Below are 26,167 nucleotides of genomic sequence, written 5' to 3' on the forward strand. Positions count from 1 at the left end.
GTTCAAGGTCAGCCAGGTCTACAAAGTGAGTCCAGGACAGCCAAGGCTGCACAGAGAAACCCTGTCAGGAAAGAAGAAAAGAGAGGAGGGGAGGAGAGGGGAAGGGAAGAAAGAAAAGAGGAGGGGAGGAGAGGGAGGAAAGGAAGAAAGAGAAAGAAAAAATAGAGAAAGAAAGAAAGAAAGAGGAAAAGAGAGAACAAGAGAGAGTGTGAGAAAGAGGGAATGAGAGAGCACACATGAGACAGAGAGAGAGAGAGAGAGAGAGAGAGAAAGAAAAAAATCACTAGTTAGATGATCCCATGGATCATCTGAGCAGTGGTATTATGAAATGTTATGAAAAGTCAACCTACCTTTCTTAGAGAAGCAGATCAGTTTTGAAGGGTTAAAAAAATGGCCTATGGCTTGTATTTGACTCTTTAAAAAAATGAACATTTTAAAGTTTATGTACAAGGATATTTTGCCTGAATTTATGTCTGTGTATCACATGTTGGATACCCTGGAAACTAGGGCTACCATATGGATGCTGGGAATCAAATCTGGGTCCTTAGGAACAATTAATAGCCAGTACTCTTAACTATTGAGCCATCTCTCCAGCTCCTCTTTTCTTTTATAATAACATTTTTTTTTAACTCAAGAAAAATAAATCAAAGTGCCAGTTAAAAAATTTTTTTTCTTGCTCCTCAGATTTTATTGTAATGTATGGCTTATTAAGCAATGTTTTGGTACAGATATTCATTTTTTTCCCACATATACACATATACCTCATCCACTTGAAGGGGCAACAGAATCTTACAATTCAACAGGCTCAACGCTGTCACCCACACCAGACAAAAAAAGACTGGCTCTGAAGGCTTTGCTCAGAATCTGTGCTGCAGCCATGTGCTATGAATAGCTTTCTTGGGACAAGGCAGCAAAATTTACTCTTTATAGCTTCTGGTCTACTTTTTAAATATCCTTGATATTTTGCTCTTCCCTCTTTAAGTTCTTACAGCTTAGTAATTAATACATTTAAAAAGCATTACAGTCACTTTACTGAAGGAGTTGACAGTAAATTTGAACATTTGTTGCCATACCCATAAGTAACAAAATGTGTAAGTTCAACAGAGTACTTTATATACTATTACTTACTAAAGATACATACACACATTTTTGACTAGCTGTGAGATTTATTACTGAACATGATTTGGTGGGACCTCCATGGAGGTCTGGAGTGCAGGGCCTGTCATTTATTTGTTCAAGGGATCACTACTGGGGTATATCTGACCCCACAGCCATTCAAGATGATCCTTTTTCTCAGCTACCATGTCTTCAAATTCATCTGCTTTACACTTAGTGAAACATGGATCTTTTGAAGAACTTAGACTTGGCTTTACTTATGGCCTCAATAATATATCCCTTATTTTGTGCCTTGGTGAGGATGGACATGATGACCTGGTCAGTGTGAACCCTGGGGCTTCCCAAAGGCACCATGTAAACTAGACTAAGGACTGCACTGAGATCAGAGGCATGAATAACCTCTAGAAAATGTCTCCAAAGTCCCTTAGGACAATCCATGTAGGCAACAGTGCATACAGACTTCAAAGGAGGCTGCTTTTCACAGCAATTACATACAAGGCTCCAAGAGGAAAGAAGCCTGGATGGCTTAATTGTTTGTAATATTTTCTTTAATTTCTTTTTTATGTATATGGGTATGTGCTTGCTTGTCTGTATATGTACACACAGGTACCCATACAGCTCAGAAGAGGGCAATGGATCACTTGGAGCTGGAGTTACTGGTAGTTGTGGGTTGTTTGATGTGGGTGCTGAGAACCAAACTTGAGTTCCTTACAAGCAATACACGTTTTGCTGAACCATATTTCCACCTCTGCTAGTATTTTCATTAATAAACTTGTTGCAGGAAATGACTAAAGGTAATTTACCATCTCTTCATACTTCCTAAACCGGCACCATGTTTTCTGAACTAAATTCTCATAAAGAAAGCAGGGTGAATGCATCTGACATGCTGGTGGGACTAGATGATTTTTACTTACGTCTGTTGAGACTGGGTTAGGTTGTCATCAAGTTTCCCACTTTTAGGAATTCCCATTGTCTTGACAGCTCTGTCATCAATATTACTACATGATACAAGCCATTTATGTATATAATTATTGTTTGCATAAAGTAAGTTTGAGTACCATGTATTCTTTAAGAAGGATTTCTAAAACTAATGGCTAAGAACACAGTGCTCTGAAAAACAGCAGTAACTCAGTAACATACCAGCTGATCAACTATCTAAAGCTGTTATTTCCTTCAAGTGAGACCAAGTACTGAGAGCTGAACTGATATTTAAGCTAAATGGGTAGAATGGTAGGCTAATAGAAAGAATACTGACTTCAAAGTCAGAGTAGAGTTTTGTAGCAGTTTATATGTAGCTCTGATGGCCTACTTACATGACATCAGTAATAGTTTTACTCTTCAAAGCTCCTTTTCTATCACATGGATGCACTTAATGGCAGATGAATGTCTACTATAAGTCAAACACCATTCTAAATGCTTGGTAATATTAGTGAGTAAAACAAAGATTGCTGGCCTCCTGGTGTTGGCATTAGTGAGGGAAGAAAAATGTACTAACCATATGAAGTACATATAGGGAATGTGAGGTGGTGATAAACACTATGAAGAACAGAAAGCATCATAAGGAAGACTAAGACTTTGTGTGGTACACAGGGAGGAAGAGAGTTCATGCTAGTCTTGAATGGTTAAGACAGCTCTAAGAGAGAGGTAAAAAAAAAGAGTTCAAACTTTTATTGGGCAAGTGAGGTTAGCTAAATAGGCAGGGACATCTACTTGTGCCTCCAAAAATGGTTCCTCAGTGAATATCACAACACACCAAGTATTCCTAAAAGAAAGATTAGTTTGCTAAATGCCAACTATGTGCTAGACACTTTATACATGTTTTGGTTTCAGTACAAACTTAAGATTTATAGTAATTCTTATATAAAATAAAATAAAAGGCACACATGGTTTTTACACCAGTTAGCTTAAGGACAGTATCCTGCGGCAGACAGAACATTGTGTGCATACTAACCACATGAAACTAACTTGATGTTGTAGAGCTGAAATGACAACAGTCACGTTCCCAGAACACGTGAGCTTCCTAAACATCTCAGCAGAACTTTACCAACAAATCTTACATGTCTGACAGGGAGACAATCTGCTCTTCTTCAGATGAGCAGAAATTAGCTCCTGTAGTTTATGAGCATGAAGCATTCCTTCCACAAACGGTACTATGCTAATTAAATCTTCAGGCAAGTGTTTCTTTGGAAATGTCCTTAAAAGTCTAGAAATAAGTAAGATTAAAGGCATTCCATCTGAGGAAATGAGGTAATTTTAGGTTCATTCAGCTCAACTGGATATGAAAATATTTTAGGGTATGGCTCTGAAGTAGCAAAACAAAATCAAACCAAACCAAAAACCAAGTTACCTAGTACACATACAATTTTTTTAAACACATATGATTTTTAAAACCTCCAACAAACAAAACTTAAGATCCCAAATAGGAATGATCCTAGTTGCTGGGCTGTGGGCACCAATACCTTTAATCCCAGAACTTGGGAGGCAGAAGTAGGTGAATCTTTGAGTTCAAGGCCAGCCTGACCTATCTACAGAGCAAGCTCCAGGATAGCTAGAGCCACACAAAGAAATCCTATTTCGAAAAACAAAACAAAACAAAACAAAAATGATCCAAAGACAGACTTTGTAACTTGAACTCTATCTTTCCATTTTGGTAATTAAAATGTTCAAAGTATCCCTGCAGCCACTGGCCCCTGCAGGCAAGAAGCTGAGCCTGTCTGGGTCAGTCTCTGATGGTTGCTAGTGCAGCAACTGAACCCCAAAGAGCAACAGATGATTTTACAAGACTTGTACTATACAAGAAGCCGCTTAACATAAATGTGTACATTGATAACAAACTAATCTGGCATGTGGTATTAACCTCTGCATCTGTGTCAGTTTATGAGATTTTTAGGAAAGATGTGATCCAGCAGTGTACCCAGAGCTTTCCTCAGAGACCAGCAAACCTTAGAACATTACTCTGACTTGTAGAAACGTTTGCCTGTTCCCATTCCAGGACCCTGGCTTGCTAATTTGGTCCTACCAACAGAAGAAGTCCAGGGTTTTTCCTGGTGAGGACTTTCAGCCATGGATGAGAGCATATACATTTTAGGACCCACATTCACTAACGTTCTCACTAGCTTTTAAAGGAGCAAAGTTTCACTGATATAGTCCAATACCACTAGTTTGAGTATGTGACATTTTACTAGCACCAGAGATGCTTTTGTATGGATGCGGAATATGGCCCAACGCTTATTTTCCTGAGGCTCAATAAGAAAACAACAAAGCTCAATTCTTCATCTTTTTTGGTTGAAACATATGAAAGTGTCAAAATGCCCACTCTTCTTGACCTGCAAAAATGGTTATTTTATATGGCTCAACCCAGAATTTATGAAAATGACAATTTAAAATTTTCTTAGAGTGATTTTTAAAAAGATGTTATTTTGAATTATATGTTCATATGTCTATGTGCACATGTGAATGAAAGTGCCCATGGAGTCCAGAAGAGGGTGTTGGATCCCCTGGAGCTAGAGTAACAAGTGAGAACCAAATTCGGATTCTCTGAAAGAGCAGTGAGTGTTCCTGACACCTCTGACCCATCTCTCCAGCCTCTTCTATTCATTTCTTGGCTTCAAGGGGCTGTACATACTTAAAAAACCACCACCAGCACCAGAATAATCTCTCTCTCTCTCTTTTTTTTCAAGATAGGATTTCTCTGTGTAGTTCCAGGCTAGCCTCAAACTCACAGAGATCTGCCTGTCTCTGCCTCTCTGAGTGCTAAGATTACAGGTATGCACCACCACACCTGGCTCACCACCACATTCTTTTTTTAATTAAAATTTTTTTACATTAATTACATTTTATTCGCTTTATATCCCAGCTGTAGCCCTCTCCCTCATTCCCTCACAATCCTACCCTCTTTCCCTCCTCTCCTTCCATCTGACCCTAGCTTATCTGGTCTCATCAGGACTTCACCACCGAATTCTTAAAAAGATTTGATAATAACCACTGCTGAGGTTATACAGTAGGTTTAGGTACCATATTATGCCAAACTGCTAGAAATTCCATAGTCTTTTTTTTTTTTTTTTCCCCTGGAAGCATATTAAACTGGATCTTTTACACACAAGCACACACACACACATAATTTTTTTTTTATTTAACTGATAACATTCTAAAGAAACAGCCATAAAATATCAAGTTCTTACTTTCTGATGAGTCAAGGAAAGCCATGTTGTGTGCCAGTTAACTAAAAACAAGTTATTTTCATGTTTTTCCTCAAAATACAGCCAAGAAGAGTGCTGAATATATCAGCCAGGGAGAATACACAAAATTATCGGGTTTATAATTCTCAAAAATATGGTTTATGAGCTGGGTGTGTTGGCTATAGGCTTGCTGTATATCGCCTTTACTATGTTTAGATATGTGCCTTGTATCCATGATCTCTCCAATACTTTAAACATGAATGGATGTTGGATTTTGTCAAATGCTTTTTCAGCATCTAGGGAGATTATCATGTGGTTTTTTCCTTTCAGTTTGTTAATATGGTGGATCACATTGATGGATTTCCGTATATTGAACCACCCCTGCATACCTGGGATGAAGCCTACTTGGTCATGGTGGATGATATCTTTGATGTGTTCTTGTATTCGGTTTGTGAGTATTTTGTGGAGTATTTTTGTGTCAATGTTCATAAGAGAGATAGGTCTGAAGTTCTCTTTTTTTGTTGGGTCTTTGTGAGGTTTAGGTACCAAGGTGAAATGTGGCTTCATAGAATGAGTTTGGTAATGTTCCTTCTGTTTCTATTTTGTGGAATAGTTTGAAGAGAATTGGAGTTAGCTCTTTTTTGAATGTCTGGTAGAATTCTGCACCGAAACCATCAGGTCCTGGGCTTTTTTGGATGGGAGACTTTCAATGATTGCTTCTATTTCCTTGGGGGATATAGGACTATTTAATTGATTTACCTGGTCCTGATTCCCTAGAACTCATTGGTACAGGAGAAAACTTCCTGAACAGAACACCAACAGCACAGGCTGTAAGAGCAACAATCAATAAATGGGACCTCATGAAACTGAAAAGCTTCTGTAAAGCAAAGGACACCGTCATCAAAACAAAGTGACTGCCTACAGATTGGGAAAGAATCTTCATAAATCCTTTATCTGACAGAGGACTCATATCCAGTATATATAAAGAACTAAGGAAGCTGAAAAGCAGCAAACCAAGTAATCCACTTAAAAAATGGGGAACAGAGCTAAACAGAGAATTCTCAATAGAGGAATATCGAATGGCAGAGAAGCACTTAAAGAAATGCTCAACCTCATTAGCCATTAGGGAAATGCAAATCAAAACAACCCTGAGATTTCACCTTACACTCATCAGAATGGCCAAGATGAAAAACTCGAGTGACAACACATGCTGGAGAGGTTGTGGAGAAAGGGGAACACTCCTCCACTGCTGGTGGGAATGTAAACTTGTACAACCACTCTGGAAATCAATCTGGCGCTTTCTCAGACAACTAGGAATAGCGCTTCCTCAAGATCCAGCCATACCACTCCTAGGCATATATCCAAAAGAGGCTCAAGTACACAAAAAGGACACGCTCAACCATGTTTGTAGCAGCTTTATTTGTAACAGCCAGAAGCTGGAAACAGCCCAGATGCCCCTCAACTGAAGAATGGATGCAGAAATTGTGGTACATCTATACAATGGAATATTACTCAGCAATGAAAAATGAGGAAATCATGAAATTTGCAGGTAAATGGTGGGATCCGGAGTGAGTTGTCCCAGAAGCAAAAAGACACACACGGTATATACTCATTCATATAGACATACAACATAGGACAAACCCACTAAAATCTGTGCATCTAAAGAAACTAAGCAAGAGAGAGGACCCTAACTAAAACGCTCAATCCCCATCCTGAAAGGCAAAGAGGATGGACATCAGAAGAAGAAGAAAACAGGAAACAACCTAGGAACCTGCTACAGAGGGCCTCTGAAAGCCAGAAGAAGAAAACAGGAAATAACCTAGGAACCTGCCACAGAGGGCCTCTGAAAGCCTCTGCCCTGCAGACTATCAAAGCAGAGGCTGAGCCTGATGGCCAACTGTCAGGCAGAGTAAATGGAATTTTATGTAAGAAGTGGGAAATAGTAAGAGCTGGAGAGGACAGGAACTCCACAAGGAGAGCAACAGAACAAGAAAATTTGAACACAGGGAACTTCCCAGAGACTCATACTCCAACCAAGGACTATTCATGGAGATAACCTAGAAACCCTGCACAGATGTAGCACATGGCAGTTCAGTGTCCAAGTGGGTTACATAGTAATGGGAAGGGGGACTGCCTCTGACATAATCTGCTTGGCCTGCTCTTTGATCACCTCCCCCTAAGGGGGGAGCAGCCTTACCAGGCCACAGAAGAGGACAATGCAGCCACTTTTGATGAGAACTGATAGACTAAGATCAGAAAGAAGGAGAGGAGAACCTCCCCTTATCAGTGGACTTGGGGAGGGGCATGCATGCAGAAAGGGGAGGGAGGGTGGAATCGGGAGGGGCTTATGGGGGATACAAAATGAATAACGTGTAATTAGTAAAAAAAAAAGTGTTCAATTAGAACAAAAAAAAATGCATGTAACAATATGAGAATTATAAAATATTTCTACAGACCAACTGGTTTTCACTAACCAGAGAGAGAAATTTTCAGAAAAGGTTTTAGATTACATAATGCAACTAACTTACACAAAACTGCCACTTGTCGAATACCCAAAATAATCCCAAAAGATTATTAAAATACCCTCCCCTTTCTACTACAATATTTGTGTGACGTTGGATTTTGTTTAGACACTGTATTATCAATGTAATACAATATATCATCATAGGCTAAATATGGAAATAAACATGAGAACTGACCTGTATTCTATGAAGCCAGACTTGGAAGAAATTTACAAAAACTGAAACGCCCAGGAGGCCCATTAGGCGAGAGCTTAAGGCCAGCCTGGGCTATCATATACCGAGCCAGTCTCAAATCCACCACCCCACCCCCACTTGAACTCAGCCTATCTCTGAAGTACTCAGATTACATATGCATAAGCCATCAATCCCAGTTTTGTTTTTCATTTATTAATTGGCTGTTTTGTTGCAGTATGTAAAGGTCAGAAGGCAACCTATAAGAGTCAGTTCTCGTCTTCCACTACCTCAGATTCATCAGATTGGGCAACAAATGCCTTTACCTGATGAACTACCTCTCTGGCCAGGGTAACCCCCAATTCTTTAATTTTTAATTATGTGTGTATGTGTGTGGATATGTATACAAGGGTGTAAGTGCCCTGGGAGTCCACAGGAGTGTGCTGAATCCCTGGGAGCCAGAGCCTCAGCAAGGCCAGTGCATGAACTCCACCTTCACTTCTAGTAAAGGCAGATTTAGTAGGAAAAGTGAGAAAGAAGTGGGAGGGCTCAAGGAGGGAATACCCACAACATATTCTTCTTACCTTGCTGACTCATCACTCCAGCCCCATCTCAATTCTTTTTCTTGCCAACTTTTTAGACAACACATCAATTTCCTACCTTGCTTGAAGGTGACCAATTATTTTATTATGCTTTTAAAGTATCATTAAGAACTCACGGAGCTTGACCCACATGTTTAGATATCAAATTTAGATCAATTGTGTTTACTAATTTTCTTAAAAATGCCTAAATGAGCACTCTGACCAGGGAAACGGGTAAGCTAAATACAGATCTTTGCCTCTTTCTCAGCTCTTCCAAATTCAATCTCCCAGCCTTATCCACAGTTTGTCAGCATACCATCAGCTGTGGCCACTGTTGTGGTTTGAATAAAAATGGTTCCCTTAGGCTCATATATTTGAATGCTCAGTCATCAGGGAGTGGCACTATTTGAGAAGGATTAGGAGATGTGGCCTTGCTGGAGTATGTGTGGCCTTGCTGGAGGTGGACTTTCAAAAGCTCATCCCAGGCTCAGTTCTATCTCTCTGCTCCTATGTATCAGGATGTAGTTCTTGGCTCTAGCACCTGTCTATCACCATGATGATAATGGACTAAGTCTCTGAAACTGTAAGCAAGCCCCAATTGAAGTTTTTCTCTTATAATAGTTGTCTTGGTCATAGTGTCTCTTCACAGCAATAGAACAGTAAGTAAGATAGTCACCCACTTTCCCCAATCTCCAGCAAATTACACAGATCTCTTCATAACTTCTCTCTCCCAACTCATTGGTTTATCCTGGACCCCAACTCTAGCAGGCACTCCATGGGTAGATACCCAAAGGCCACTCTGGCAGGGAAACAGGTTGGCCAATCAAAGATCTTTACCTCTCCCTCTTTCCCCAGTCTTAATTCCCAGCCCTGTAGCAGATATTCTTCTGTGGTCTCTTTTCACTATCTGGCTCCATTTCCAAGCAGATCCTGGTGGAACACCCAGCTAGCTATCCTTGTTCTTGGGACCCCTTAGCCATGCCCACTGTGTCCCCATTCCTAAGTATTGGTACCCAATATCCAGAAACACATTTTTACCAGGAGCCTTCAGCAGCCACACCTGTAAAGATCCCAGAAGAAATTTCCTACCAGGCAACACACAACCACCATATTCTCCTAAGATCCAGAGAGAAAACAAAAACCAAGGAACAAAATACCCACTCAACAAACACAAGACCAGATATTAGCACCCACAATTACAATATTCCCAATTTCAGATGCCTAGACACCAGCATAAGAACACAACCAGGAAGAGCCAGGACTAGAGCCCAGCAACCTTACCACAGCAGCTCTAAATATTCCAACATGGCTGAAGCACAAGAAAATGACAAAGAAATAGCCTTTATGAGTATGATAGAGGTCTTTAAAGAGAAAATTAACAAATCTCTTTATAAAATCATAAAAATAAACAAAAACAGTAAAAGGAAATAAACTCCAGTTCAAGACCTGAAAGTGGAAACAGACTCAATAAGGAAAACTCTTAGGGAAATCTGGAAATGACAAACTTAGGAACTTGAACATGAACCACAGAGTCAAGCCTCACCAACAGAATATATGAGATGGAAGAGAGAATCTTATGCATTGAAGACAAGGTAGAAGTCGATACCTTGGTCAAAGAAAATGTTAAATCTAAAAATCTCCTGGCACAAAACATCTGGGACACTATGAAAAGACCAAATCGAAGAATAACAGGAATATAGGAAAGAGAAGAAACCCAGGTTAAAAGTACAAAAATTATTTTCAACAAAATCATAGAAGAAAAATTTCCCAACCTAAAGGAGCTTTTGTATCAAGGTACAAGAAGCATACAGAATGTCAAACAAACTAGACCAGAAAACGTTAAATGTACAGTACAAAGAAAGAATATTAAAGCTGCAAGAGAAAAAGACCAAGCAGAATATAAAGGCAGACCTATTAAAATTACACCTGACTTCTCTTCCAGAGGACCTGGACTTAACTCTCAGCATCCACACGGTACAGTGTTCTAAACTGTTGAGCCAAACCTGAAGCTTCTTAAATATGTTAAACAAGCAAAGTTTAGCCCTAAGTCACTCTTGATGGATTTAGGCTTAATTCAGTCTACATCTTAAAATAGTTTTTATCTTCTTTAATGGTGTAACAAGGACTCAAAGAAAATCCAAACTTGCATATCTTCTGTAGTTTTCAATAGAGACAAAGACTATTTACAATAATATCTATAAGTTTATAATTACTAACAGATTATAAATTACCACTATGGAGCATACAAAAATTCATATTTGGTATATGAAAGTTATTTCTAAAACAAATTAAATCCTATCTTACCAACAACGAAGTTCAAAAAGAAATATTAAACATTAAAAATCTAGAAACAGTTACTCCTTGAAGACAATGGCACATTGTATAGGTAAAATTTATATCTGTTTATTAAGCTATAAAGAATATCAATATATAGAGCAAAGAAATAAAATAAGAGAAAATATAAAATCACTTCCCTTTATCCCCCACTTTAAATTTTGGAAAGAGTATTTTTCATGTTCCTAGTTAAAAAAAAAAAAGTAACTAAAATCTTACTGTTACCAAATGAGAAACACCTCCCTTCCCCAACCAAAGTTAATCTGTAGACAGCAGGACTATCATCTAGACAGTTAAAAGTGTAGTAAGGGGTTTAGAATGCCCATGCATCTCATTCTCACTAGAAAGCAGATGCTTTTCAAGAATTACTGCTAGTGGTCTTTGCTAAACTGAGGTCCTCAAATAGTCTTATCTGCACACTCTCTCTGGGCATTTACAAATAAAAGACTTTCATTTTATGAGTATTAAAAAAGGAACACAGGTACAGTTTGGATCATCTGGTAGATCACTTTAATGATTTTAGGATATATTCTAGTTTGCTGGTGGTCTACTGACACAGGTATACTTTAGTAACTGAGAGCTAATCAAAAAGGAGCAGAAGTAGGCTTGGAATATAGAAGACATGTCTGTCACATAACGGTGGGATTATAGCAGGAACAAGAGTTTCCTAGTGCTCTGAATGAAAAACGGTCAATGCATGGTATGGTGGTATTGGCATGCAGAACTCAGAATTTACAGTGGCTGCTTACTCATTTTGTTTGTGGGTATGATGAGGATGTTCTGCAACCAGATGGTGCTGATGGTTGCAAATCACTGTGACTGTACTCAAAGCCAGACTTTCTGATGGTGAATTTTATCTCAGTTAAAACAAAATGAATGTATAGTACTGCAATCAGTATTACAGACAATATCACCTAGCATGTTAAATATATGCTAATTTTAATGCAACTGGCTTTATTTAGAATCTGTAAATCAGTTTATAGATTAAAAACAAACAAACAAACAAACAAACAAACAATTGGCAGCCCCACGAAATTCATGCCTAGTTATATCTGCGTGTCTATTATATTAAAATCAAAATAGTAAATTAATATTGCATCTCTGAGATACCATTTGCCCTTTTAAAAGGGACAATATATTAAGAAAGTTTGAAAAAACTGACATGAAACTCATAACCATTATCTTACTTATTACACCAAAGCCTTAGAATAACATTTTACTTTATCCACATAACATGCTACTGGCAAAAATTGCCTATCAATTTGAATATAGTATCTCCTTAATAAATTTTTATCAAAGAGAACAAAGACACCTAGAATCAGGTGCTTGCACATAGAATCCTTGTTGCTTTAGGATACTTTAGTTTTTGCACACGCCTCTTCAGTTACACCAAGTCCGAGGGAAGTACTTCTAGTGATTTTAGCGTTCCTTTCAGTAAGTAACTCAAGAATGAAATGACTGCGCCACCAGCTGGTAGCAGTTACAGAGAGGGACACTGCAGTGACAAGGAGCAGTGATGGAAACAGAAGGACACAGCTAGGAGCATTGTTGGAATCTAAAAGAACTAATAAGAACAGTTTGAAAAGGATACTAAGCCTAGCTCCTACAGGCCTGCCAACAAAACATCAATTAAATGCCTTTCCTGCTATATTGAGTGCTAAGAAGTTTCCTCTTTTGAGAAGTCAAGAGATCAAAATGTTTCAGCTTGAACACAATGGTTCAAAATACGTTAAAAATCAAATATTTCATGATGGAGTTCAAGGTTTGTTTTTTGTTTTGTTTTGTCTTTTTTATTTTTGGTTTTTCTGTGTAGCCTTAACTGTCAGGGACTTGCTTTGTGGACCAGGCTGGGCTCAAATTCACAGCAATCCACGTGGCTCCGCCTCCCTGAGTGCTGGGATTAAAGGCGTGTGGCACCATGACTGGCTTCAAGTTTTTTTTTTTGAGCCAGGGCCTTACTATGTAGCTCTGGCTATCCTGCAACTCATTATGTAGACCAGGCTGGCTTTGAACTCACAGAGATCCACCTAACTCTGCCTCCCAAGTGCTGGGGTAAAGGCATATGCCACCACACTCTGGTTCAAGTATTTTTTATAAATAACTTTCTTATACCCAAATAAAATTGATTGATTAATATAATCAATGTATTTGTATATGCTTCACAGCGGTAATTTATAATCTATCAGTAATTGTGTAAACTACAGACATTATTATAAACAGTTTTTGTACATGTTGAAAACTACAGAAGATATGTAAGTCTGAATTTTCTTGGAGCCCTTGTTTGGCTCCAAGAAGATAATACAATTTGGAACAGATTTGATGAAGCCTGATTCTATCAAGACTGACCTAGGGCTTATGACAGAATAAACTGTTTTTATCTTTTTAAAGCATTTAAGGAGCTGCAAAATTATTCATGCATGGGTCAAGAGCACTGACTGCTCTTCCAGAGGACCTAGACTTGATTTCCAGCACCCACATGGTGACTCAAAACCATGTTGCAACTACAATCCCAGGGGATCTGATGCCTTCAAGGGTGGCCTCCAAGGGCATTAAGCATGCACACGATTCACAGATATTACAAATATCCATACATATAAGATAAATAAAAACTTAAAAAAATTTTCCATATACTTACTTTTATGTATGTATACATGAGCTACAGCGCACAAGTGAAGCTCAGAGAACAACTGCAGGAGTCATTTTTCTCCTGCCGCAAAGGTTTTGGCAGTAAACACCTTTATACAAAGCCATCCTGCTGGCCCAGCATTCTGACTGTGCTAAGGCACTTGACTTGCATAACATACATTAAGTTAGACGAGGAGTAAACCACTCAGTTTTTACCCTCAACACTACCTAGTAATAAGGAAGGCACTGTATTATTCTCTACCCCACGGAAATAAAACATCTTCAGAGTACTTTAGCTGCAAGCATTTCACATCTGACATTAAGATCCTACAAATCAAGGAAGTTTTGCTTTGGGAACTGCCAAGTAAAAAGCATTTTCAAACAAAAGCATACACATTATGCAGTTTCCCATTTCTATCACCCATGAGCCATGAAGTACTTAGGAAACGCTGCTTTTCTGGACCTTTGGAGATCAATCTTTCTAGACTGTTGACTGTCTTACATAATCCTGGCAAGTAACACTGGTAAGAAAAGCACTACATAAAGGCAGAAAACCAGTGACCTGAATGCTATAGAGGGCCATAGATTTTATGGCTCAAACTGTCCTGATGAAAGAAAAAGACAAAACATTTTCCACTGGTTGCATCTACTGACACGGGAGTGGCCATGGCAGAAGAAAAATTATCTAGCAGCATCTGAGGGTACAAATTAAAAAAAAAAAAAAAATCAAAATGCAGAGGGGATGGTGATACATGCTCAGGATCCCAGCACCCAAGAAACTGAGACTGCTGTTGCTATTATTGTGGATCATTCTACTGCTAGTGGTCAAGAGTGAGACTGCCTGAGGGAAGAAAGGTCCTACAGAAACCTTGTTTTTGTTGTTGTCAATTGTTTTATTTTGAAAAGAAAGCCTTACTGGAGAGATAGCTCAGTAGTTAAGCGCACTTGTTGCTTCTTCAAAGGACCTGAGTTTGGATCCCAGCACACATGTCAAGTAGCTCACAGCCACCTGTAACTACAGCTCCTAGGAGATTTAATGCTCTTTTCTGGCCTCTGTGGACACTTTCACACATGTAGCATTCACTCACATAGACACACAAATAAAAAACAAAAAGAAAGGAAAAGATAGCTACCAGGACTACCTAATGAGTTAGGTAGATAGACAAGCAGCAGAGGAGGCAGGTCAGTTAGCCACATCTCATCCTCTATGCATTTGCCTCTATCGTACCCTGACAGGTTTAACAGTACTATGCATTTTAGTCAGTATAAAGTCTCAACACTATTTTACATAAAAGGAAAGTAAAGCTCTGAGGGCTAAATTTATTTGTCTAAGGTCACACTCCTATTCAATGCATTAAAATTTAGGTCGTTCTTCAAATCCCTGTTCTGCTAAACTACACTATATAAAATAAGTAATTCCCCTTAAAGTCCTAGCTATGAGAGAGCTTGTTTACAGTGGAAACAGTATATAGATATCAAATACATGCTACTGTTCTATGCTTTTAGTGGAAAGGAGGGAGTACTAGATGGCTGTACTTCCTAAACCTCCCTGAGAGCACCACGAACTGACCAAGTATTCAAGTGCCAGAGACTATGGGAACAACTTTCATTTAAACCACTAGACTAACATAACTACTCTAAGACGCTTCATCCAGCAGCTGATGGAAACAGATGCAGAGACACACAGCCAAACATTTGACAGAACTGAGAGAGTCCTATGGAAGAGCTGGGGGGATGATTGAGGGAGCTGGAGAGGTCAAGGACTCCACAAGCAGACCCACAGAGTCAACTAACCTGGGCCCACGGAGGCTCACAGAGACTGAACCACCAAAGAGCATACATGGATTGGTCCAAGGCCCCCTGCACATATGTAGCAGATGAGCAGCTTGGTCTTTATGTGGGTTCCCCAGCAACTGGAGCGAAGCCTGCCTTTGGATCCTATTCCTCTAACTGGACTGCCTTGTCCGGCCTCAGTGGGAGAAGATGTGGCTAGTCCTGCAGCAACTTAATGTGCCAGAGTGGGTTGGTACCCATTGGGGACCTTCCTCTTCTACGAGGAAAGGGGAGAATGAGGTGTGTGTGTGTGAGGGGGATACTGCAATCAAGATGTAAAGTGAATGAATGAACAAGCAACCCCAGCACTATCTAGGCAGAGGCTGGAAGATTTCTGAGAATGTGGAGTCAGCCTGATCTACATAGTAAGTTCCAGGCCAGTTAGGGCTTACACAATGAGACCCTGCCTAAGTAAGTAAGTAAGTAAGTAAGTAAGTAAGTAAGTAAGTAAGTAAGTAAGTAAGTAAGTAAGTAAGACCCTCAGAGATGGTTAACTGTGCCCAAGGGGAGGGGCCAGCTCTCTCGCACTCATTCCCTCAGGGCAGGCTCACCTGCAAAGTCCCACAAGCAGGGCCAGCTCTACTGTACTTCCTAGGTAAGGTGCTGGCCCCAAGTGCTCTCTTAAGTGTTCTAGCCAGATAGGGGTGGTCCAGCTTTCCTACTCTTACACCTCAGTGCCAACTCTCCACAACCCACAAGATATTAATATGGCCCCAGGCGGCAGCCCAGACCAGGGATGTCCACATGGCCTTTGGTGGTAACAGACCCCTGCCCACTACCCTTGAGTCTACAGTTCCACCTCTCTTCATCATGCACACACCATTCTGCTTCTTTCTTTTCTACCTCTCTGCCACTTACTTGCTCATCTTAGTGGCACCAGGCTCTTGGAGTGTCTTCCATGTAGAGCCAGGTAAGAGTCGTCTTGGTCTTGTTCTGCCTGCCGGGCCCTTGAACTGATCTATGATCAGTTACAATCACCAGGCTAGTAGGGTGGGGATACAGCTCAGCAGAAGAGCTCTTGCTTGGCAAGTGTAAGATGCTGAATTGATTTCCAACATCATACACAAGTAAGCAGACGGAGAGAAACTGGGCCATGCACACTGAAGTAAACTATCAATCTTACAGTTTCATTCTAAAATATGACAAGGAAGGGTAGGGTGGAAGAAGAACTAGAAGGAAAAAAAGTCACAGGTATAAGAACACACACACACACACACACACACACACACACAAAGAGACATAGAAACACATACAGAGAAACACATACACACACAGACAGACTACTTTCATGTGTAAACACCGAGAAAGGAAATCTGTATCACAAGGATGGAGGTACAGAGCTCAGACAAAGGTTAAGAGTACTGCACTATCAAAATCTGAGAAAATTCTTGGGGGATAGGGAGAACAAGACTAGATCTTGACTCAACATGATTTTCAATAAATACAATAAAAAACAACAAAACACACCTTTCATTTTTTTCATATAAAGAGCAATATAGAATAGATTCATTCAAAGAACAATAAATATTCTTAATGAAAAGCTTGGGTTACTGTAAAATACTAGAATAGATATCAAGAATCAACTGGAAGCTGGGCATGGTGGCACATGCCTGTAATCCCAGCACTTTGGGAGGCAGAGGCAGGCAGTTCAAGGCCAGCCTGGTCTGCAAAAGTCCAGAATAGCCAAGGCTACACAGAGAAACCCTGTCTCGAAAAACTGGGGGAAGGGGGGAAAGAGAAGAAAAAAAAGAGTCAATTGGAATTAAAGCTATCAGGTTATATTTTTATAACATAGTAAGTTGTATGTACATGGATCTGCGCTTGAACAGACGTATGCCAACATATAACTACAACTTAAGGACAAAGGCGGGCCATTCCTAGTCTGAAAACCCAAAGTACAAAACTTTCTAAAGGTTGATATGAACCAATAATGGAAAATTCTGTAAGTGACCTTAAGTGAGGGGTCACAGTCTAAGAACACTGAAAATATTGGATAAAATTATAACTAGGTTTTTTGCAAAAACTACATATAGAACAAATTTCATGCTTAAATTTCAATCCTATCTCTAAGGAAAAAAAAAATCCTCACATCTGAAATATTTCTGGTGTTAAGTATTTTGAAAAATGATTACCATAACTAGTGCAGTGTTATGAGAGAGAAATCATAATGAAGTAAAATGGCATTTTATTCAATGACAGTCTATTTACTAATGAAAATGTCTTTATTTTAGTTTTCTTCCTCCCTCCCTATCCCCTTCCTACTCAACACTACATGCTCTGGCTGTCCTAGTACTCACTACATAGATGAAGCTGGCCTGGAACTCAAAATCAGCCTGTCTCTGAGATTAAAGGTGTGTACCACCATACCTGGCTTAGTTATATTATTTCTTTATTTATAATTTTAGTTTTTAGTTTTCTGATGGTTTCTCTATGTACTTTTCTTTGGTTGTCCTGGAACTTGCTCTATAAACCATGCTGGCCTTGAACTCAAGAGATCCATCTGAGTGCTAGGATTAAGGGTGTGTGCCATCATGCCCTGTGTTATGTTTCTTAAGAGCAAATTAGCCAAGCTGAAAACAAACTTTTTTTTTTAATTAGCCGCACAAATAATGAAAATCTGCTTTGGCATATACTTTCTTAATTTTTTTGCTATTACAAAGCCCTTGCAACTGAAATTCAGATGCCACACAAATGGGCTGGAGAGATGGCTCAGTGGTTAAAAGCATTGGCTGCTATTCTGGAGAACCCAAATGGCAGCCCACAACTCCAGTTCCAGGGAATCCAACACCCTCTTCGGGCATCCATAGGTACCAGGCATATATGTGGTATATATACATTAATGCAGGAAAGCACTCATACACATAAAATAAAAATAAATAAATCTCATTTAATTAGCTTGATAACTATGATTCAGATAAATATAAACATGTAGTAAAATTATTACATTCATAAATGAAAGATTCCAAATATGCAGCTGTGGGTAAACAAACAAAACCAGTAAATTGCCAAAGAAGTGCTAACTTATTTTATACTTAAATTTTTTTTTATTTTATGTGTACGGGTGTTTTGCCTGCGTGTTAAGACAGTGCATCATCTGTGCAGCTGGTATCTACAGAGACCACAAGAGGGCACTGGATCACCTGGACTGGAGTGAGATAGCTGTAAGCCATGATGTGGGCTCTGGTAATGGAAACTGAATCCCCTTGAAGAGCAGCTAGTGCTCTAGACCACGTCTGTTAAAAACAAGGGTCAAGGCAATATTCTAATGTTAAAGAAACATGTACATATGTCTAGGGAACTAATAATTTATATAGCTTTGAAGCCTCAAAGTAGAGGAATTTTCAAATTATAGTACATCAGCTTAGAGAAGAGTAAAAATACTAACATAAAATCCAGTCAAAAGAAGGAGCTGGAGAGACAGTTCTGTGGTTAAGAGCACTGGCTGCTCTTCTAGAAGACTGGGGTTTAATTCCTAGCAACTACATGGTAACACACAACTGGCTCTATTTCTAGTTTTAGGGGATCCCATGACCTCTTTTGGCCCCTGCAGGCAGCAGGCATGTACATGGTGCAGAGACATACAAGAAGACAAAATATCCGTACACATAAAACAATTAAAAAACCTACCAAAAATAGAAGGCAATTTTACCTGTCTTCTAAAGTCCTAGAATATGATCTGTGCCTAAAATCCTGGCAGAACAGTAGGTATGATAGGATATCATACACAAAATGATACTTTTTGCTCCATAGAAACATGTTCTTGATTCCTTTATAGAGGTTAACATACATACAAGCCAACTTTCCTTGAACGCTCTCATTTTGACTTTTATTTGTTTAGACTCATATCACATACATAATGAACAACCTATAGTTGTGGGACTAGCTGCCTATATTTTAAGAATTAGAATCACCTCTGGTCTACTTAACTCCTGATACAAACATTTGAAAGTTAGGAAGAATGAAAGAGAAGATAAGAGATATAGGCATAAAAAAGACACAGAGTTCTTATTGACATAAAAATCCACAAGAAAGCTTCTCATCTCTCCTTATCTCTTTCCATGAGAAAATCCTGAACACACTCTGAATTCTTTTTAGAAGGCTCAACAAGGCAGAAACATAAGAAAATTCAAAACAGAACACCAAAGAGAAAAAGATAAAAGAAATCAGAAATACTTAATCTTGGAGCCCTGTTACTTTGATTCTGAGAAGAAAAGAAAAAAATCATAGTTCCATATTTATTCCTGAAAAAAGTGAATTATAAGTAGATATTTCTTAAGAGGCTTTGCCATACACACTCCACACACTAAATCATTTTCAATTCATTTTTCAAACAAACTGCTGTATAAACTATGAAAAATACTTTTCAGGAAAGTAAGTCAGACAGATTGTAAGTAAGTAAGTAAGTAAGTAAGTAAGTAAGTAAGTAAGTAAGAAAGAAAGACCAGACAGACTGTGACATAAAATATTTAGAAGAATTTTCCTACAGGAGTTTTAAAGAGAAGTCTTTTCTGGATATTCCCAAAACAAGTTGATGGAGGATAAGCAGATGAGATGAATGTCGAGAGGGGAATCATTTTTCCAAGAGAAAGAAAATAGGAATGGGAGGCTTGATAGAGTTCTTGTCTATAATGTTTAAGGCTCTAGATCCAATCCCTAGATCCTACAACTAACCACATCCATCCATCTAAAGCGATAAAACAAATCAAGGGCAGTTTAATATTGAATTACTTTTAGTTGCTGGCCATCATAGCACAAAAGCAGGCAGATACCTGTGAGGTAGTGGCCAGCCTGGTTTCTACAGCAAGTTACAAGCCAGCCAGGGCTATATACTGAGACCATCTCACAAACAAACTTAACTCAAAACAAAACAAGAATTGTTTTCATTTGTCCCAATTAAACAACAACAAATCTTTAAGAGGTCTATAGTGATTGATGGCCAATGTTGTATAGTTTATGCAAACCCCTAAGAATGAGCTCTTCTACGCATGCTAATTTCAACACTGTCAGAAGATTTTACTCTTGCCAATGGTAACAGAATCAGAGTTTACTTGTCCTGGCTAGTTTTATGTCATTTTGACACAAGCTAGAATCATCAGAGAGGAGGGAGGCTCAGTTGAGAAGATATCCCAATAAGGTCTAGCTGTAGGACTTAAATTTTTTTTTTTTTTTTTTTAAATAATTAGTGATTGATGAGGGACAGCCCAGCCCATTGTGGGTGGTGCTATCCCTGGGCTGGTAGTTCTATAAGAAAGCATGCTGAGCAAGCCACGTGGAGCAAGCCAGTAAGCAGCACAGCTTCACAGCCTCTGCATCAGCACTCTGCCTCCAGGCTCTTGCTTTGCTTTCAGTTCCTGTCGTGATCTCCTTCAATGAAGAACAGTGATATGGAAGTGTAAGCCAAATAAACCCTTTCCCCCTCAAGTTGCTCTAGTCATGGTGTTTCATCAAAGATAACACCAACAAAGACAGAAATTGGTACTAGGATAGTAGGGTATTGCTGTGACAGACCTGACCACATGTTTTGGGGAGAATTGTAGGACTTTGGAATATTTGGCCAGAAGAGCCTTGACTGTTCAAAGCTTGACGAGTTGTTCTGTGGGAGCTTGGAAATAAGACTGTTGAGAGAAATGCAGACAGTGGAGGCCTGACCTGAAGTTCCAGGGGGAAGTAGGAGAGTTACTTAAAGATTCTACTGGGGCTGTTGCATAATTTTAAATTAAGAATCTGTGGTTCTGGTCGGCTGGGGCTGAAGACGGGGCTCTGATTAACAAGATACCAGAACCACTCAAGTGAAACCTTTTCTTTGCTGGGATCATCGATACTGGTCAACAGAAGCTGAGAAATTTGCAGTGATTAAGAAACCAGCATCACTGAGGTGAAATCTTCTGAGAAGTGTTTTCTGAGAGTCAGAAGCTGTGTTCCAAAGGTAGCCAAGGTTGTACCACACGCTGGCAGTCAAACTTGGTGTAAGAGTCACCACATGGTACTGGTTCTGAAAGCATGAACCATGGTGAGCAGCTGAGGCTTGGTACTGTGAGGTAGGGCTGGAGTCCCTGAAGAGACCAGGAGAGTCTACTGATATAAAGCCCAGTTACAGTAAGAGGCCAAAGCACTTTGGATATGCCAGAACCAAAGAAGGGATGACACCAAGAACAGAACAGCAGCAGCAGTAAAGTGGAGCCAGAGCCTCCAATCAAGCTGTGTATGCTGCAGAAGAAGGTGGAGCCAGAGAAGCGCCCCAAGCCTCTGAAGGAGCCCAAAAGATCTCAGGTGGATCCCAGACATTTGACACTAAGTTATTTATACAGTTACAAGTGTTTGGTTTAACTTTCTTCAGACTGTGACTGGGCCCTGGCTCTAGTTCTTCATTCTTGAAGAAATTGTTTAACTTTGATTTTATAGGAGCCCATAGCTGTAGCCTAGTTATATAGGCTTTGGGTTTTAGAGACTGAATTTTAAAGTGTTTGAATTTGCAAAGAAAGACTGGGACTTTTTAAGTTTCTAAAACGTTTTATACTGTGATGCTTATCCAAGATGCATTATCACCACATTTGTGATCCTGCAGATGAACAAGAAAAAGAAAGTTTGTGGCTTAACAGTGATGTGTTTGTTGACAAGAGGTCAGTTGTGCTGGCTAGTTTTATGTCAATGTGACACAAGCTAGAGTCATGAGAGAAGGAGACTATGTTGAAAAGATGTCACCATAAGATCAAGACTGTTGGGCATTTACTTAGTTAGTGATTGATAGAGGAGGACCCAGTCCATTGTGGGCTGGCATAGCAAAGTAAGCAGTACCCCTCCAACTGCCTCTGAATCAGCTGCTTCCAGGTTCCTGCCCTGTTTGAGTTCCTGTCCTGACTTCCCTCAACAATAAACAGTGATATGGAAGTGTAAGCCAAATAAACCCTTTCCTCCCCACATTGTGTTGGTCATGGTGTTTCAGCACAGCAATAACCCTAACTAAGACACTACTGTTGCAAAATAAACCATCAGGGTTTCACTCCAGCTCTTCATTTTGCTGTTAGCAATAAGATATCTAGGCCAGGTGTGGAGATGCATGCTTTTAATGGCAGCACTTGGGAGGCAGAGGCAGGCACATCTATGAGTTCAAGGCCAGCCTGGTCTACAGAGTGAGTTCCAGGACAGCCAGGACTACACACAAAAACTCTGTCTTGGAAAATCAAAAACAAATGAAAAGGAGTAAGATAACTATACACTGTGACAGGTAGTCAGCTAACATTTGACATATGTATAACATCTAAGGCTACAGATAAAGTTTTTACTATGAAAATATGGGTTCTAAGCTGAACAGAGGTGGCACATGTTTGAATTACAGAAACTAGAAGGCTGAGGCAGCACAAGAGTTCACAGCTGGCCTGGGCCCACTACAAGTGAGAACTTCTCTCAAAAGCCAAATATAACATCTACAGAGAAAATATGGATTCAAACCCAATGTGGTAACTGAAAACCAAATGCTGACAGAATAGCTGTGTTCAAATGTATGTAAGTACCTCAAACTCCATTCTTGAGACTCATGTTAAGTCACTGCTTCAGTATTTTATTCATCTGCTCTCTACTCAGCAGCCCAGAGTACACATTCATGGCACTATCCATGGCACATTAATTAATTGGTTGAGACAATTTTAAAAAATAAGGGATTGAGAAAGTTACCTGACATTGAGTTCTGGTATACAAATACCTGCAATATATATGTGCACGCACACAAACACAGATACATACATGCTTGTCAACTGACTATTTGCTTTTGCTTTTTTTTTTTTTTAATCTCCAGTTACTATGTTCCCTTAACCTCCATTTGTTTCTGATATATACTATTGCTTCATTCTTACTGTCTATACTGAATCAGTTTTTCCACATTTGCCAGAGTAGTTATTCTGCCACCTACCAGGTTTCTCCATGTTTTGGTCTCTTCTAACCATCATCAGCCTTATTCCTCACCTTCTCTTTATTTCTATTTTCCTAGAATGAGCTAGGAACATAAAACTTTGTATATGGTACTCTCTTTGCTGATGTGTACTTATGAGCTTGGAGAATGAGAGGTATTTTTAAATCTAGCTTGACCATCCACCACTTTAGACAAGAAGCCTTTATTGGCTTTGTGCAGGAAAACTGACACCTGTATTTCATTTTCTATGTGTACATGTGTCATATCTCTAATATGACATACATCTTAATGACATACATCTGTAGCTGTTAAGGTCTTTGAGCTATATCTTACTCACATGCCTAGCATATATCCTCATATGCCTAGCAATTTTGATACAGAATAGGATTTTAAAAAACCTGATTTAAAATGTTTACTGAAACTATATTTAGCTAAAATTTCTTCACCTTACCAAACTACCAATACAGTAACACTGTCTTAAACAATGCCAGTCTGTTACTTAACAAGTAGGTATCACATTTAGAAAACATCTGAGACACTGAATCAAGTAAGAATGTGACAAATTATGTTTGAAATAAAAAATGGCAGGAGCTGTTTTAACATATACCTTTCTAGAAGTCTCTAAGACACCTCTTTGTGATGTATCTTTATTATTTACACCTATATAAAGAATATCACCTAGGTTTGCTTTTGCTAAGTACTCTGAGCAAGAAAACATTAAGTTGATTTTTTTCAAGTTCTTAAATTTCGTTTATGAGTACACTGCTTGTCATCACTTGGCCAAGAGGACAGAACAAAGTGTAGGAATTAATCTTAAATAAGTCACCCAAATACATCTATCTGTATTCACACACATTTTAAAGAATAATTTAGCTTACTTTTATTGGCATAAGGGAACACAACTTTCTAACACATATTCCATTTCTGCACATTCTTTGGTTCAAATTCATACTTATTCTACATTAGCACTGTTAAAAAGAAAATGTCTATGATAGGGCTGGGGAGGTGGGGCTCAGTTTCAAGAATGAGGACCTGAATTTGGATTCCCAGTACCCACATAAAAAGCCAGGTGCAGTGAGAAGTATCTATAATTCCAGTGTGGGACAGACAAATACAGGAGGAATCCTGGAGTTTCTTGGCTAGCTAGTACTACCAAATTGGTGAGTTCCAGGTAGGTGGATCGTGGCTGAGGAAGATAGCCCATGTCCACCTCTAGCTGGCACACGAACACACCAAAATGTCTACAATAATGTAAATATTTTGTACCTGCATGATGTATTATGACAGTCACTAGCCAAAGTATGACTAAAGGACTTAATTTTTAATTTAAAGAGTAACTTGTTGCCAGAAATTATCATTAGGATAGTGCAGTAGAAATCTGAGTAGCAGTATCAAGTAATTTCTGAGTTCCTGCCAATCTGGACTTTGGTTAGAAACATGCTAGGTTAGTACTCAACCTTCCCAAAATTCAGGCAATAGATGCGAGGTGTGACAGTTTCTCAAAGAACATATATCAGAAGTCTGCAAACTCCTGTGAAGGGCCAAATGATATCTTCCTTTCCCTAACTGCATTAAGTCTGACAGTTACAGCCACCATAATCATATCTAAATCTTCCAATAGTTCTCCAGTCTTCTTGGGATAGAAGGTTTTTATCTAGTAATCCTATAATGAAGGAAAATTCCATTACTAACATCTCTACAATACCTATCTTACAGAATGGCTCTGAACATTAAGAGAACACTATAAAATGGCAAGTGTTTAAAAGTTCAATTAGTGCTAATGTGTAGGTAGTTTCTAATTCTATTTTCTCTCAAGTATATCCTTTTCATTTATGGCAGTAAGAATGTGCATGTTTTTATGAGCATACATAAAAGTACATATTTGTGTGAAGTGGTCAAGAGCCAAGGATGCAGATACCAGAATTACTAAGGGTCTAATTTTTGTGATTAGCATTTCCTTTCCCTTCCTTATGTTCCTGTCCTGGACAGTTTTATGTCAACTTGACATAAGCTAAAGTCATCTGAGAGGAGGGAACCTACTTCAATTAAGAAAATGCCTCCATAAGGGGCTATATAGGCAAACCTATAGGGCATTTTCCTAATTAGTGATTGAAAGGGGAGGGCCCAGCCTATTGTGGGTGGTGCCATTCCAGGCAGAGCAAGCCAATAAGCAGCACTTCTCCATAGCCCATTCATCAGCCTCTGCCTCCAGGTTCCTGCCCCATTTGAATTCACGTCTGATGTGGAAGTGTAAACCAAATAAAATAAACCCTTTCCTCCCCAGTTTGCTTTTTGATTATGGTGTTTTGTCAAAGTAATAGAAACCCTAACTAAGTCAAGTTGGTACCAGAAAAGTGAGGTATTGTGTGACAGACCTGACTACATGGTTTTTGGGAGAATTGTGGAAGGACTTTTGAAACTTTGGGTTAGAAAAGCCATTGAGTGGTGTTGAAGAGTTCAGTGAGCTGTCCTGCAGAAGCTTGGGAGATAAGAATCTTTGAGGGCAATGCAGCTGATGGAGGCCTGCCTTGTGACGGTTCAGAAGGAAGAAAAAAAAATGTATTGGGGTCATCTGTTATTCTGAATTAAGATGCTGTGGTTCTGATCAGCTGGGGCTGAAGAATTAACCAGGATTAAAAAGAGCTATCTACTGGGATAGCTGATGCTGGTTAGCTGGAGCTGAGAAATTAGCCTTCGTAAGAAGAGACCACCTGCAATTAAAAGTGGTGCAACACCTTTAATCCCAGCACTTGGGAGGCAGAGACAAGCGGATATCTGTGAGTTCCAGGACAGCCTGGTCCACAGAATGAGTTCCAGGACCGCCAATGCTGCACAAAGAGACCATCTTGAAAACACACACACACACACACACACACACACACACACACACACACACACACA

The 26,167-nt window shown here is 39.3% G+C and overlaps 1 protein-coding gene and 1 non-coding gene across 2 annotated transcripts in view; both read right to left on the reverse strand.

Moving 5' to 3' along the window:
- The window catches only part of Xpo7 (exportin 7), an 87,786-nt gene that overhangs the window by 53,186 nt on the left and 8,433 nt on the right, over positions 1 to 26,167 (reverse strand).
- On the reverse strand, positions 1,523 to 1,656 carry LOC129679058 (small nucleolar RNA SNORA70). The gene has a single exon (XR_008720486.1). It is a non-coding gene; the product is annotated as a small nucleolar RNA SNORA70 (small nucleolar RNA).

The sequence above is a fragment of the Psammomys obesus genome, unplaced genomic scaffold, assembly GCF_907164565.1.
Source record: "Psammomys obesus unplaced genomic scaffold, mPsaObe1.curated_primary_1811, whole genome shotgun sequence".
In the NCBI taxonomy this organism is placed as follows: Eukaryota; Metazoa; Chordata; class Mammalia; order Rodentia; family Muridae; genus Psammomys; species Psammomys obesus.